At 48.2% G+C, this 16,719-nt stretch overlaps 1 protein-coding gene across 2 annotated transcripts in view; it reads left to right on the top strand.

The window, feature by feature from the left end:
• The first annotated feature begins 7,218 nt into the window (after positions 1-7,218).
• SLX4 (SLX4 structure-specific endonuclease subunit) overlaps positions 7,219-16,719 on the top strand; it is a 125,289-nt gene continuing 115,788 nt past the window's right edge. The window contains exons 1-2 of one of the 2 annotated variants that reach the window (XM_078777486.1): positions 7,219-7,418; positions 7,780-7,939. The gene's annotated coding sequence lies outside the window, so the exon portion shown is untranslated. Of the gene's footprint in view, positions 7,419-7,609; positions 7,652-7,779; positions 7,940-16,719 lie in introns of those variants that run through there. The other variant, XM_078777485.1, reaches the window with a different exon arrangement.

Here is a 16,719-nt window from a genome sequence, read left to right as displayed (position 1 = left end):
TATCACACAGGAAACGTCGCCGGGACGCGGTGTCTGTAATGAACAAAAGGCTGCGAGAATGGCCGACGCTCATGGCAGGAAGCGAGCGCCAGCCTGGTCGTTTCCCGACCCGCCGAAAGTGCACGGTGGGCGACACGTTCTGGCCTTCTGCCTGAACCTGGCGTGGTAGTAGCACATGGTCCGCCCCGGTGGTGGCCGCGGCGCCGGTCATGGTGGGTGCGGCCGCAAGGGGCGCTGAATCGGCCGGTGGCAGCGCCGGTCGTGGCGAGGGCGTTGCCTCGGCCGGACCAGGCTTCCAGGCGGCCGCTCAGAAGTGCCGCCCGGCTGAGAAAAATTTGTCGGCTTCCTTAGCCAGGGCGTGAGGTCCTTGATTGTAGAGTTAGCCAAAGCCAAGCGTACCTGCCCGGGTAGCTGTCAGAGAAACAGTTCGTGAAAGAGGAAATCTGGGCGGTGTTCGCCGAGCAGGGAGAGCATGTGGTCCATGCGCTCGGATGGTCGAGCCTCCCCGAGCTCCGGCAGATCGAGCAGGTGTCGCGCGCGTTCGGCCTCAGAGAGGTCGAACGTACCGAGGAGTAGTCGTTTGAGTGCGCCGTACTTGTCGGCGGTCGGCGGGCTCCGTAGAAGGCTCAAGACCAGGGAGGCGGTGGCGGCGTTTAGCGCGGAGACCACATGGTGGAAGCGAGTCTCGTCCGCCGTGATGTGCCGCAGAGCGAACTGGGACTCCGCTTGGGCAAACCAGACGGCCGCGTGCGATTCCCAGAAGCCAGGGAGTTTCAAAGCAACGGTCGACTCCATTGCTGTGTTCGTAAAAGAGGTCACCAATGTGGAGCTGTGCTCCCATGTCGAACTCCAATAATATCGACGCGACAACGAGCTGAGTTTCACAGAGCTGTTTATTCCGAGCTCGGCACGAATGCACTGAAAATGGCTACCCCGAGCGGCAATATATCTATCTATAATTCCAGTAATCTCTGTGTGTTTGTTTGTACGTTTGTACGTTTGTACGTTTGTTTGTCTGTGACCGCTGTTTCTCGACAACCACGGGTCCGATATACTTGAAACTTGCCAGGTATATTGCTGGGGACCCGAGGATGTGCCTTTTCAAGGTTTCATATTAATCGGACAATTACTTACCGAGCTATGTCCAAAAAACGATTCAACCAATCAGAGAGCAGCGAGCTATCGCGTGTGCCGAACGTGGCGGACACACTCTGCCTCGGATGGCACATTTGAGAGCGTATTCATTTATTTCACGTTTGCAAACTATGTTGGCGCTATGTTGGCGTTAAACTATGTTTTAAAACTAATAAAAACCCCGGGGGGATTGTCACTGTACTCGCAAGCCGTTCGCCGTTCGCTTTGGCGTTGCGAATGGACCAAAACATTTCATGCACCAAACCATTTCATGTAAATAGAGGGGGGGATATAATTTTAGATATAGATATAGTACGGGCATGCCCTAGTATTTCAAATTCAAACAGTAAGCCACGCCTCCCAACGGGGCGTGGTATGCAATCCGAGTGACCGCCCGCTGATTACGTCACCGGCCGATACAAGAGAATTGTGTCCGGTAACCGGTACAGGGTTATGCACTCTACCGAGGGATGTTCTATAGTTACCGCGGAGGTATGCTCTCCACCGAGCGATGTTCTATAGTTACCGCGGGGGTATGCACTCTACCGATGGATGTTCTATAGTTACCGCGGAGGTATGCTCTCTACCGAGGGATGTTCTATAGTTACTGCGGAGGTATGCACGCTACCGAGGGATGTTCTATAGTTACCGTGGAGGTATGCTCTCCACCGAGGGATGTTCTATAGTTACCGTGGGGGTATGCACTCTACCGAGGGATGTTCTATAGTTACCGCGGAGGTATGCTCTCCACCGAGGGATGTTCTATAGTTACCGCGGAGGTATGCTCTCTACCGAGGGATGTTCTATAGTTACCGTGGGGGTATGCTCTCTACCGAGGGATGTTCTATAGTTACCGCGGAGGTATGCACTCTACCGAGGGATGTTCTATAGTTACCGTGGGGGTATGCACTCTACCGAGGGATGTTCTATAGTTACCGCGGAGGTATGCTCTCCACCGAGGGATGTTCTATAGTTACCGCGGAGGTATGCTCTCTATCGAGGGATGTCCTGTTTGTTGTTACCGCGGGGGTATGCACTCTACCGAGGGATGTTCTATAGTTACCGCGGAGGTATGCACTCTACTGAGGGATGTTCTGTAGTTACCGCGGAGGTATGCACTCTACTGAGGGATGTTCTGTAGTTACCGTGGAGGTATGCTCTCTACCGAGGGATGTTCTATAGTTACCGCGGATGGTATGCACTCTACCGAGGGATGTTCTATAGTTACCGCGGAGGTATGCTCTCCACCGAGCGATGTTCTATAGTTACCGCGGGGGTATGCACTCTACCGATGGATGTTCTGTAGTTACCGCGGAGGTATGCTCTCTACCGAGGGATGTTCTATAGTTACTGCGGAGGTATGCACGCTACCGAGGGATTTTCTATAGTTACCGCGGAGGTATGCACTCTACCGAGGGATGTTCTATAGTTACCGTGGGGGTATGCTCTCTACCGAGGGATGTTCTATAGTTACCGCGGAGGTATGCTCTCCACCGAGGGATGTTCTATAGTTACCACGGAGGTATGCTCTTTCCCGAGGGATGTCCTGTTGTTACGCGGGGGTATGCACTCTACCGAGGGATGTTCTATAGTTACCGCGGAGGTATGCACTCTACCGAGGGATGTTCTATAGTTACCGCGGAGGTATGCTCTCTACCGAGGGATGTTCTATAGTTACCGCGGAGGTATGCACTCTACCGAGGGATGTTCTATAGTTACCGCGGAGGTATGCTCTCTACCGAGGGATGTTCTATAGTTACCGTGGGGGTATGCTCTCTACCGAGGGATGTTCTATAGTTACCGTGGGGGTATGCTCTCTACCGAGGGATGTTCTATAGTTACCGCGGGGGTATGCTCTCTACCGAGGGATGTTCTATAGTTACCGTGGAGGTATGCTCTCTACCGAGGGATGTTCTATAGTTACCGCGGAGGTATGCTCTCTACCGAGGGATGTTCTATAGTTACCGCGGAGGTATGCTCGCTACCGAGGGATGTTCTATAGTTACCGTGGAGGTATGCTCTACCGAGGGATGTTCTATAGTTACCGTGGGGGTATGCTCTACCGAGGGATGTTCTATAGTTACCGCGGAGGTATGCTCTCTACCGAGGGATGTTCTATAGTTACCGCGGAGGTATGCTCGTCTACCGAGGGATGTTCTATAGTTACCGCGGGGGTATGCTTTCTACCGAGGGATGTTCCATAGTTACCGCGGGGGTATGCTTTCCACCGAGGGATGTTCCATAGTTACCGCGGAGGTATGCTCTCTACCGAGGGATGTTCTATAGTTACCGCGGAGGTATGCACTCTACCGAGGGATGTTCTATAGTTACCGTGGAGGTATGCTCCCTACCGAGGGATGGTCTATAGTTACCGTGGAGGTATGCTCTCTACCGAGGGATGGTCTATAGTTACCGTGGGGGTATGCTCTCTACCGAGGGATGTTCTATAGTTACCGTGCGGGTATGCTCTCTACCGAGGGATGTTCTGTAGTTACCGCTGAGGTATGCTCTCTACCGAGGGATGTTCTGTAGTTACCGCGGAGGTATGCTCTCTACCGAGGGATGTTCTATAGTTACCGTGGGGGTATGCTCTCTACCGAGGGATGTTCTATAGTTACCGTGGAGGTATGCACTCTACCGAGGGATGTTCTATAGTTACCGTGGAGGTATGCACTCTACCGAGGGATGTTCTATAGTTACCGCGGGGGAATGCTCACTACCGAAGGATGTTCTATAGTTACCGCGGGGGAATGCTCACTACCGAGGGATGTTCTATAGTTACCGCGGGGAATGCTCACTACCGAGGGATGTTCTATAGTTACCGCGGGGAATGCTCACTACCGAGGGATGTTCTATAGTTACCGCGGGGGAATGCTCACTACCGAGGGATGTTCTATAGTTACCGCGGGGGAATGCTCACTACCGAGGGATGTTCTATAGTTACCGCGGGGGTATGCTCGCTACCGAGGGATGTTCTATAGTTACCGCGGGGGTATGCTCACTACCGAGGGATGTTCTATAGTTACCGCGGGGGAATGCTCACTACCGAGGGATGTTCTATAGTTACCGCGGGGGTATGCTCACTACCGAGGGATGTTCTATAGTTACCGCGGGGGAATGCTCACTACCGAGGGATGTTCTATAGTTACCGCGGGGGTATGCTCGCTACCGAGGGATGTTCTATAGTTACCGCGGGGGTATGCTCGCTACCGAGGGATGTTCTATAGTTACCGCGGGGGAATGCTCGCTACCGAGGGATGTTCTATAGTTACCGCGGGGGTATGCTCTCTACCGAGGGATGTTCTATATGACTATAGTTACCGCGGGGGTATGCACTCTACCGAGGGATGTTCTATAGTTACCGCGGGGGTATGCTCTCTACCGAGGGATGTTCTATAGTTACCGCGGGGGTATGCTCTCTACCGAGGGATGTTCTATAGTTACCGCGGGGGTATGCACTCTACCGAGGGATGTTCTATGGTTACCGCGGGGGAATGCTCGCTACCGAGGGATGTTCTATAGTTACCGCGGGGGTATGCTCTCTACCGAGGGATGTTCTATACGACTATAGTTACCGCGGGGGTATGCACTCTACCGAGGGATGTTCTATGGTTACCGCGGGGGAATGCTCGCTACCGAGGGATGTTCTATAGTTACCGCGGGGGTATGCTCTCTACCGAGGGATGTTCTATACGACTATAGTTACCGCGGGGGTATGCACTCTACCGAGGGATGTTCTATGGTTACCGCGGGGGAATGCTCGCTACCGAGGGATGTTCTATAGTTACCGCGGGGGTATGCTCTCTACCGAGGGATGTTCTATAGTTACCGCGGAGGTATGCACTCTACCGAGGGATGTTCTATGGTTACCGCGGGGGTATGCTCGCTACCGAGGGATGTTCTATAGTTACCGCGGGGGTATGCTCTCTACCGAGGGATGTTCTATAGTTACCGCGGGGGTATGCTCTCTACCGAGGGATGTTCTATGGTTACCGCGGGGGTATGCTCGCTACCGAGGGATGTTCTATAGTTACCGCGGGGGTATGCACTCTACCGAGGGATGTTCTATGGTTACCGCGGGGGTATGCTCGCTACCGAGGGATGTTCTATAGTTACCGCGGGGGTATGCTCTCTACCGAGGGATGTTCTATAGTTACCGCGGGGGTATGCTCTCTACCGAGGGATGTTCTATACGACTATAGTTACCGCGGGGGTATGCACTCTACCGAGGGATGTTCTATGGTTACCGCGGGGGAATGCTCGCTACCGAGGGATGTTCTATAGTTACCGCGGGGGTATGCTCTCTACCGAGGGATGTTCTATACGACTATAGTTACCGCGGGGGTATGCACTCTACCGAGGGATGTTCTATGGTTACCGCGGGGGAATGCTCGCTACCGAGGGATGTTCTATAGTTACCGCGGGGGTATGCTCTCTACCGAGGGATGTTCTATAGTTACCGCGGAGGTATGCACTCTACCGAGGGATGTTCTATGGTTACCGCGGGGGTATGCTCGCTACCGAGGGATGTTCTATAGTTACCGCGGGGGTATGCTCTCTACCGAGGGATGTTCTATACGACTATAGTTACCGCGGGGGTATGCACTCTACCGAGGGATGTTCTATGGTTACCGCGGGGGAATGCTCGCTACCGAGGGATGTTCTATACGACTATAGTTACCGCGGGGGTATGCACTCTACCGAGGGATGTTCTATGGTTACCGCGGGGGTATGCTCTCTACCGAGGGATGTTCTATACGACTATAGTTACCGCGGGGGTATGCACTCTACCGAGGGATGTTCTATGGTTACCGCGGGGAATGCTCACTACCGAGGGATGTTCTATAGTTACCGCGGGGGTATGCTCTCTACCGAGGGATGTTCTATAGTTACCGCGGGGGAATGCTCGCTACCGAGGGATGTTCTATACGACTATAGTTACCGCGGGGGTATGCACTCTACCGAGGGATGTTCTATGGTTACCGCGGGGAATGCTCACTACCGAGGGATGTTCTATAGTTACCGCGGGGGTATGCTCTCTACCGAGGGATGTTCTATAGTTACCGCGGGGGTATGCTCTCTACCGAGGGATGTTCTATGGTTACCGCGGGGAATGCTCACTACCGAGGGATGTTCTATAGTTACCGCGGGGGTATGCTCTCTACCGAGGGATGTTCTATGGTTACCGCGGGGAATGCTCACTACCGAGGGATGTTCTATAGTTACCGCGGGGGTATGCTCTCTACCGAGGGATGTTCTATGGTTACCGCGGGGAATGCTCACTACCGAGGGATGTTCTATAGTTACCGCGGGGGAATGCTCTCTACCGAGGGATGTTCTATAGTTACCGCGGGGGAATGCTCTCTACCGAGGGATGTTCTATAGTTACCGCGGAGGTATGCTCTCTACCGAGGGATGTTCTATAGTTACCGTGGAGGTATGCACTCTACCGAGGGATGTTCTATGGTTACCGCGGGGAATGCTCACTACCGAGGGATGTTCTATAGTTACCGCGGAGGTATGCTCTCCACCGAGGGATGTTCTATACGACTATAGTTACCGCGGGGGTATTCTCTCTACCGAGGGATGTTCTATAGTTACCGCGGAGGTATGCTCTCCACCGAGGGATGTTCTATAGTTACCGCGGAGGTATGCACTCTACCGAGGGATGTTCTATGGTTACCGCGGGGAATGCTCACTACCGAGGGATGTTCTATAGTTACCGCGGAGGTATGCTCTCCACCGAGGGATGTTCTATACGACTATAGTTACCGCGTTGGTATGCTCTCTACCGAGGGATGTTCTATACTTATAGTTACCGCGTTGGTATGCTCTCTACCGAGGGATGTTTTATAGTTACCGCGGGGGAATGCTCTCTACCGAGGGATGTTCGCGTTACACCTGGTGTTGTCGCAGCCCCATGCTCCGAGTTGTGTGTGTCGTTTTACGTCAGGTTTCCTTTTTACACTTTCCCCAGTTCTGGAGATCGACGCAAGCGAATTGATACGAATCCGCGGATTGGAATCGGTGAATGAAGGATTCCCCACGAACGTGTGACTCGGAATGCGCGGTTCGTTTCTGGACCCGATTTTTGGCGGATGAGACCGTTGGCGGCGTCTCTGGTATTCTGTCCACATGTCCCGATCCGTCGAGGTTGCAAGCAGAGAAGCGTTCTTCACGAGAGAGAAGATCGGGACGTGTAAAAAAGCTTCATAAGGATCTTTTTGGTCGCTCAGAACACGCACTCTTCTCTTCCCTTCACCGAGCACAACGATCACGATGAGGTTTTTTGTCATTTAAGATTTTCAATTTTTCTGATTTTAAATATTGGGAATAGATTCTGCTGTCGGCCTATGTGGTTTAGACTCGGATTCGAGCTTGTTGGTTTATTATATTTTTACTCATACACCGCCCGGAGTAGTCGCACCGTGAAGTCCGTGAGTTTGAGGGGTCGGATTCACCTCATGGGATCTTCCCAAGATGATGATCGTGAATTTCACCAGGAACGAGCCGCTGAGTTCGTCCATGAAATGCTAATTGTTCCATGACTCGTATCGAACACCTGGTTTATATGATTTTACCTCCGCCGGCGAAGATGGACAAACGTTGTTTTCACCCGATTGTTTGTCTCGTCTCTGTGAGCAGATCTCAAAAAGGTGTGAACGGATTCTGGCAAAACCTGGTGGATAACTTGGTTAAGTGGAAACTACAACAACTACAAGGCCATTGGATTTTGCTTCAGATACACATTCGGCCTCTGGAGTATCGGTGGTGTGGACAACGTAAACTGCTCAACATGGTGGAGGTATGCTCTCTACCGAGTACCATTGTACTTTGTACTTGTAGTTACCATGGAGGTATGCTCTCTACCGAGTACCATTGTACTTTGTACTTGTAGTTACCATGGAGGTATGCTCTCTACCGAGTACCATTGTACTTTGTACTTGTAGTTACCATGGAGGTATGCTCTCTACCGAGTACCATTGTAGTTACCATGGAGGTATGCTCTCTACCGAGTACCATTGTAGTTACCATGGAGGTATGCTCACTACCGAGTACCATTGTAGTTACCATGGAGGTATGCTCACTACTGAGTACCGTTGTATTTACTGTGGAGGTATGCTCTCTACCGAGTACTGTTGTAGTTACCATGGAGGTATGCTCATTACTGAGTACTGTTGTAGTTACCATGGAGGTATGCTCTCTACCGAGTACCATTGTAGTTACCATGGAGGTATGCTCCCTACCGAGTACCATTGTAGTTACTGTGGAGGTATGCTCCCTACTGGGTACCGTTGTAGTTACCGTGGAGGTATTCTCTCTACCGAGTACCGTTGTATTTACTGTGGAGGTATGCTCACTACCGAGTACCGTTGTATTTACTGTGGAGGTATGCTCACTACCGAGTACCATTGTAGTTACTGTGGAGGTATGCTCCCTACTGGGTACCGTTGTAGTTACCGTGGAGGTATTCTCTCTACCGAGTACCGTTGTATTTACTGTGGAGGTATGCTCACTACCGAGTACCGTTGTATTTACTGTGGAGGTATGCTCACTACCGAGTACCGTTGTATTTACTGTGGAGGTATGCTCACTACTGAGTACTGTTGTATTTGCTGTGGAGGTATGCTCTCTACCGAGTACCGTTGTATTTACTGTGGAGGTATGCTCACTACCGAGTACCGTTGTATTTACTGTGGAGGTATGCTCACTACCGAGTACCGTTGTATTTACTGTGGAGGTATGCTCACTACCGAGTACCGTTGTATTTACTGTGGAGGTATTCTCTCTACCGAGTACCGTTGTATTTACTGTGGAGGTATGCTTTCTACCGAGTACCGTTGTATTTACTGTGGAGGTATGCTCACTACCGAGTACCATTGTATTTACTGTGGAGGTATGCTCACTACCGAGTACCATTGTATTTACTGTGGAGGTATGCTCTCTACCGAGTACCGTTGTATTTACTGTGGAGGTATGCTCGCTACCGAGTACCGTTGTAGTTACCGTGGAGGTATGCTCTCTCCCGAATGCCATTGTAGTTACCGCGGAGGTATGCCCTACCGAGTACCGTGGATGTATGCTCGCTACCGAGTACCGTTGTAGTTACCATGTAGGTATGCTCTCCACCAAGTGCTATTCAAGTTACCGTGGAGGTATGCTCTCTATCAAGTGCTATTCTAGTTACCGTGGATATATACTTCGCTACCGAGTGCTGTTCTAGTTACCGTGGAGGTATGCTCCCTATCAAGTGCTATTCTAGTTACCGTGGATATATGCTTCGCTACCGAGTGCTGTTCTGGTTACCCTGGAGGTGCAGTCGTGGCCAAAGATATTGACACCCTTGCACTTTTTTCAAATAACTCACATTTTTCTCCAAAAATAAGTTGAAATTGACAAAAGTATTTTGTCTCCACAATTCTTTATTTCACTGTGAATATTACAGAAACTTTGTTTTTCATTCAGAACTTAATATATCCTTTTAAATCAGAAAATAAAAATAAATGGGATTGACAAAATTATTGACATCCTCGACTTCATATTTGGTATCACAGACTTTGGACAAAATAACTGCAGTCAAGCACCTCCTGTAGCCATGAATGAGCTTCCTGCACCTCTCCACTGTAGTTTGTCCCACTCTTCTTGTGCAACCTGCTCCAGTTCTCCCAGGTTTGAAGGGTGCCGTCTCCCAACTGCTGTTTTCAGATCTCCCCACATGTGTTCAATGGGATTTAGATCTGGACTCATTGCTGGCCACTGCAGAACAGTCCAGCGTTTTGTCTTGAACCATTCCTGGCTGCTTTTTGAAGTGTGTTTGGGGTCATTGTCCTGCTGCAAGACCCATGACCTTCGACGGAGACCCAACTTTCTGACAATGGGTTGAACATTGCGCTCCAAAATGCCTTGGTGATCTCCTGATTTCATGATGCCATGAACACATTCTAGCTACTCGGTACCAGAGGCAGCACAGCAACCCTAAAACATCACTGAACCTCCTCCATGTTTGACTGCAGGGAAGGTGTTCTTTTCTTTGAAGGCTTCATTTTGTTTTCTGTAAACATAGAGATGATGTGCTTTACCAAAGAGCTCTAATTTGGTCTAATCTGTCCACAGGACATTCTCCCAGAAGGATTTTGGCTTGTTCAGGTGTGTTTTGGAAAACTATAGTTGGGCTTTCTCAGCAGTGGGGTCCTCCTGGGTCTCTTACCATAGAACCCCCTTTCATTGAGTTGGTGACGGATTGTGCGAGTTGAAACTGTCGTACCTTGTGTCTGAAGTTCAGCTTGAATCCGTTTGGCAGTTGATTGAGGTGCTTTCTCCACCACTTGAACAATCCTTTGCTGCAATCTTTGATCAAGTTTTCTCTTCCGGCCACGTCCAGGGAGGTTGGCTACAGTGCCATGGGCCTTAAACTTCCTGATAACATTGTGTACGGTGGACACAGGAACATGAAGGTATCTGGAGAGGGACTTGGAGCCTTGAGATTGTCCATGCTTGGCTACAATCTTGTGTCTGACCTTCTCAGTCAATTCTCTGGTTTTCTTTCTTTTCTCCTTGCTCATTGCAGTACACACACTGACACAAAACAGCAGAATGACTCCTTTTCTTCATTCAAACTGGTTGAATGAGTGATTTTTATATTGCAGGCACGTGCAACTCACCACAGGTGAGTTCAATTCCAAAGTAAAGGAGATTTAACTGGTTGAAATCTACTTATTTCTAACAACTTCTAAAAGGTGCCAATAATATTGTCCGAGCCATTTTCCGATTTCTGTGTGGAATAAGCTAAGATTTAGTAATTTCAGCTTTTTTTGTTTTGTTCCAGTGCAAACTAAAGAAATACAAAGGTGGATACCAAAAGATTATTTAATTTGAACAAGTTTATGGAAGAAATGGTGCATTATTTGAAAAAAGTGCAAGGGTGCTTATATTTTTGGCCATGACTATGCTTCTCTACCGAGCGCTGTTCTAATTACCGCAGAGGTATGCTCCCTACCGTGTACCGTTGTAGTAGTTACCACAGAGGTAAGCTCTCTACCGTGTACCGTTGTAGTAGTTACCACAGAAGTAAACTCGCTACAGAGTGCCATTCTAATTACCGCGTATGTGTATGTGTGCGAGTGTCCCGGCCATAACCTTTTACCATTTGAGCTATTGTCATGAAATTTTTACCAAAGCGTTATCATAATACGAAGGCAAATTAATAATTTTGTCAAAATCTCTCCGTTCTCAAGACCGAACTCTCTTATCTGTCTTCCTCTTCCAAATCCTGGTGGCGTCTGGTCAAATCTGTTTCTGGTGTTTGTTCCCCCTCCAATCCCCTCCCTTACCTCAAACGGCTACACAGCTGACTCTGCACGTGAAAAAGCTGAATGCCTCAACTCTGTGTTTGCCTCTAAATCTTGTGTCCCAAACCCATCCCTCTCTGTACCCACCGTACCCAGTCGTAACCAGCTGCTCCTGGACTCTGTGTCCTTTCCTCCTGACAAGGTGGAAAAGTTTCTGTCAACCCTCGACTCTGATTCTGCAACTGGACCTGACGGCATCAGCCCACGGGTCCTAAAATCCTGTTCCGCTCTTTCACTCCCTCGCTCTGTTCTCTTCACCCTCTCTTTTGCTCAAGGTCATCTGCCATCTGCTTGGAAATCAGCCAACATCACCGCTTTACACAAAAAAGGTGAAAAAACAGATCCTCGCAACTACAGACCAATCAGCCTTCTCCCAATTATCAGCAAAGTCATGGAATCCATCATTGCTTCAGATATGAAATCTTTCCTCTTTTCCAATGGCTTGCTCTCTGATCATCAATTTGGTTTCAGACCAGGTCACTCTACTCTGGACATGCTGCTTCTGCTTTCTCAACAATGGATGGAGGTCCTCAATGCCAAACAGGAAATTAGAGCTGTCTCCCTTGACATATCGTGTGCCTCCGATACGGTCTGGCACCCTGCTCTGCTCACCAAACTCTCCTCCTTTGGTATCCATGGAAATCTCCACGCATAGCTGGCGGACTTCCTCTCTAGTCATAGTCAACGTGTGGCCCTGAATGGGTTTCTCTCATCTCCTCTTCCTGTTCATAGTGGGGCAGATATGTGAAAAAGATGTTCATTTCCGGCAGAAAGTGTGAAATTTCGCATACAGGGGTATTTTGGGGCACTGATTTCAAAAATTGGTGGATCCAAGAGATCTAACCAATGGACCGGCCGCCATCTTGAATTCCAATATGGCCGCCAAGACGAAATGTTGAAATTCCCTATCTTGGGTTCTAAATGACCTGTGGTGCTGAAATTTGGTACACAAGGGTATGTTGACATGCTGAGTTCAATAATGCAATAATTTGAAATGTCTGACAAACGGTATGGCCGCCATTTTAAATTCCAATATGGCCGCCAAGACAAACATCGATGTTTTCATTGCTTTAATAGCACAGTGTACGGTAATGTCATAATGTTAAATCATTTGAGCATTATTATGATGACTGGAAAATTGTTGCATCTCAAATCTACTGATGGGTTTGTAATTTTGTCGAAGGCAGTAGAAATTTGGGAAATTCAGCGCCCCAAAATACCCCTGTATGTGAAATTTAACACTTTCTGCCGGAACTGAACATTCACATGACATTCCAATAATTTATTTTTTTAATGTTTTTTCTCTTTCAGATCCAATGTCGAAATCAAAGAAAACATCGTCAACAATTCCAATGGCAACAGACTGGAACATTTGCGCTCTTTGCCAGAAACGTTCTGAAAATGAACCACTAAGAGATGCACGTAAGGGCAGCAATCAGTCGTGTCTAGACGTCTACGAGAATCTTGCTCAAAATCTCAAGGCATTGAATGATTTAGGTGCCTTGCCTTGCGGGATAAACATTTCCCGACTAGATGATGGTTGCGGTATTGCAGAAACCCTAGCTGCGCATGCTGCCAAATGGCACAACAACTGTTATGTGCAGTGCAGCAGCTCTCGTGTGGCCAGGGCTGAATCAAGGGAAAGAAAGCAAAGTTCAGACCTTAAACTTGGTGAAGAAACTTACTCGCCTGTTAAGAAAAGACTCAGAACAAGTTTCAAATCTCCATCCGTTGAACAGAGTACTGCTAGCACATGTTTCTTTTGTGATAGCATTATCAGTAATGAAGAAATAGTCCACAGAGCGGCAACAAAAAATGTAGATTCCAATGTTCGATTGATGGCAACAGAATTGAGGGATACAAAACTCCTGGCTAGATTGTCTGTAGGTGATATGACGGCATCAGATGCTGTTTATCACAAGAAGTGCATGACTGTTCTCCACACTCGATACAGATCATTTGTAAGAAAGAATGAGGAAGCCAGTTCAAGTGAAAATATGCCACCAGAATCAGTAGCTTTGGCGAATTGATAGCCTATTTGGAAGAAATGAAGTGTACAGATGACAGTTACACTTTCAAGTTCGCCGATCTCACAAAGCTTTATACAGAACGTCTGGCACAACTGGGAGGTGATATCTCAAAGAGGATTAATTCAACTCACCTTAAGGACAAGCTTCTCAGACACCTTCCGCAACTTGAGGCACATAAGAGAAACCATGAAGTGGCACTGTCATTCAAAGAGGACATTGGTGAAGCTTTATTGCATGCTTGTAGACAAAGCTCTGACAACGACGCGGTCATTCTCATGAGAGCTGCCCAGATTGTGCGCAAAGATATTTTGCAAAAGCAATACCAATTCAATGGATCCCTAGTTAACGAATCATATAACAACTCACCACCATCATTGGCAGCGTTGATGGAAATGATTCTTGCTGGTACAAACATACAAAAACAAAACGCAAACAACAAGGGAGGCGTCTCTGTGCAATCCTTAACTCAACTTGTAACATTCAACACTATGAAACGAGGAAGGTTGGAAACTACAGCAGTACGTCACAATTTGAAACGTGAAACATCACTGCCACTTTACCTGGGTCTTCTCATTCATAGCAAAACAAGGAAATGGGATCTCGTTGACGTTCTTTTTCAACATGGTTTGTGTGTTTCCTATGACCGCATACTGGAGGTATCCACAGATGAGGCCAAGAGTCATAGAAATATACAAACATGACGGCATTGTGTGTCCAACAAAATTGCGAAGTGGAATATTCACAACAGGCAACCTAGACAACATAGATCACAACCCATCATCAGCATCAGCACAAAGTTCATTTCATGGAACCGCGTTATCACTGACACAACATGTTTCACATGACAAAAGTGGCAGCATTCGAAATCATGAGAATGTCACTGAGAATGAGAACAAACAGCGCTCCAAAACCATAGCCGCCCTTCCTGCATCTTACAGTGATGTGCCTCCTGAAACATTTCCAACTAATAATCCCATTCCAAGAAAACCAAAAGGTCCATCCACTCCAAGTGTGTCCTCCGGAATACAGGACAAAGAAAGTCAGTAGCTTTCATTTGTACAAAGTCTGCAGGAGAAGGAAGGTCTTGAGAGTGAAGATAATATCTCCTGGTCAGCATACATGGCAAATCTGCAGGTTGAAGTTCCTCGGCCTCCTGCAATTACAGGACTGCTACCTCTGTTCCGCGAGAGTGCTCACACATTGGCAATGGTGAAGCATGGAATGAATTTTATCAAGCAGGCGACAGAACTAGTAAACCCCGGACAAGTTCCAGTTCTGACCGTTGATCAACCACTCTATGCAATTGCAAAGAAGATTCAATGGACTTGGCCAGGTATATATGGTGAAGACAAGTTTGTTGTGATGATGGGAGGACTTCATGTAGAGATGGCCTTGTTGAAAGCGATCGGCAGCTTCCTGGAGGCGAGTGGCTGGGCAAGTGTAATGACCAGTGCTGGTGTAACAACAGAGGGAAGAGCAGATAGTCTTCACAAAGGTTCGCAAATATTGAGGTCACAATGGGCACACCAAGTCACAGTAGCGGCGTTGTACGCTCTGCAGCGAAAGGCATACGATGACTACCGGAAAACATGTGAAACTGAAGATTTACAATCATTTGATCTTTGGAGCAAGAAGATGGCTACAAAGTACCCCCAGTTTTGCTACTGGAATAAAGTCCTGCAGTTGGAGTGTCTTCTCTTGGCATTCATAAGATCACAACGGGAAGCCAACTACACGCTCTATGTGGGGACTCTCACGGCGATCATTCCGTGGATGTTTGCCATGGACCATTACCATTACGCCAGATGGTTGACAGTGCATGTAACAGACCTTCAGGAACTTTCAAACGATTCCATGGATATCCATCATGAATTTGTCAAGGGGAACTTTGTCACTCAGAAGTCATCACACAAGTTCTCTGCTATGGCACACGATCAGATACACGAACAGCAGAACGCTTATGTGAAAGGTGATGGTGGAGTCATTGGAATTACTGAGAATGAAGGGGCTCTTCGCCGGTGGATGGTAGCTGGTGCAGAAATAGCCAGAATCCTGAATGAGTTTGAGGACCAGTTTCAAAGACAGAGGCAAACTGATGTCCGCCACCACGAACAATTGCCTAGTGTCCAGAAATCCTTTGCATCAGATCTCAATAATGCAATCAGTTCCTTTGAAAAACTTGGAAACCCGTTTGCGGAAGACAGTAATGACTTGTATGTGCTTGACACAAAGGTCATCATGCCTGATGAAGTGATAGCCGCAGTGCGATCCATGGAGGACACTGGCAAAACACAATTTGATGGATTTGTGGGGCAGCGAATCAAGGATCCTTCTGACAATTTCTATGATAGCATTTCAAAGAACAATCTGCCACTGTTGAAATCGAAGCCCAAGAAAACACCTGGAAAGTCTGAGGCGAAGATTACACGTATGAAAAGTAATGTGGAGCTCTTCTCACGAATGTACATTTCTTGCCAAACTAGAGATGGTGATCTTCACACATTTTATGAATATGAGTGTCATGGGTGGCCACCTGCATTGGCTGAAGGTATCAATACAATGCGGCCACCAACCGGCAAGGCTGATCTTTTGCCCTGTTTGGAAGCTTTAGCACAACGTCCTCGTGATGCGCCCAAAGGAGAAGTTCGTATTTTCGATGGGGCTGCCTTAGTCCATCATTTGGAGCCTAAGAAGTGCAACAGTGTGATCAGGACATTTGGTGACTATGCATAGAAACAGGTCCTTCCGTACATTGCCCGAAAGTTAAATGAGGGGACTGTGATGCGTGTTGATGTGGTGTGGGACACCTACAGAACGGACAGTCTCAAAGAAGGCACCAGGCTTGGTCGTGGCACTGGCATACCACTCCATGTGACTGAACAGACATCCGTGCCACGAAACTGGAGCAGCTTCCTTCGTGTAGATTCCAACAAAAAGACATTATTCAGTTTCCTTGCTGATTCCCTGCAAACGATGCCTATTCCAGAGGGAAAAACACTTCTTACAACCTTGGAAGAAGAGGTTAAATCAAAGCCCCCTTCTGATGTTTCTCAAATTCAACCATGTACGCATGAAGAGGCTGATTCACGAATGATGCTACATGCTTGGCATGCATATCAGCAGGGGTACAGAAGTATCGTCATTCATGCAACAGACACGGATGTGGTTGTGTTGGCTATCGCAATGGCAAGCATTATGGACGGTTG

This window comes from Myxine glutinosa, chromosome 5 (assembly GCF_964187855.1).
Source record: "Myxine glutinosa chromosome 5, kmMyxGlut1.1, whole genome shotgun sequence".
NCBI classification, from domain to species: domain Eukaryota; kingdom Metazoa; phylum Chordata; class Myxini; order Myxiniformes; family Myxinidae; genus Myxine; species Myxine glutinosa.
Note: the sequence above shows the minus strand (reverse complement) of the source record. Positions and strands in the feature narration are given on the sequence as shown.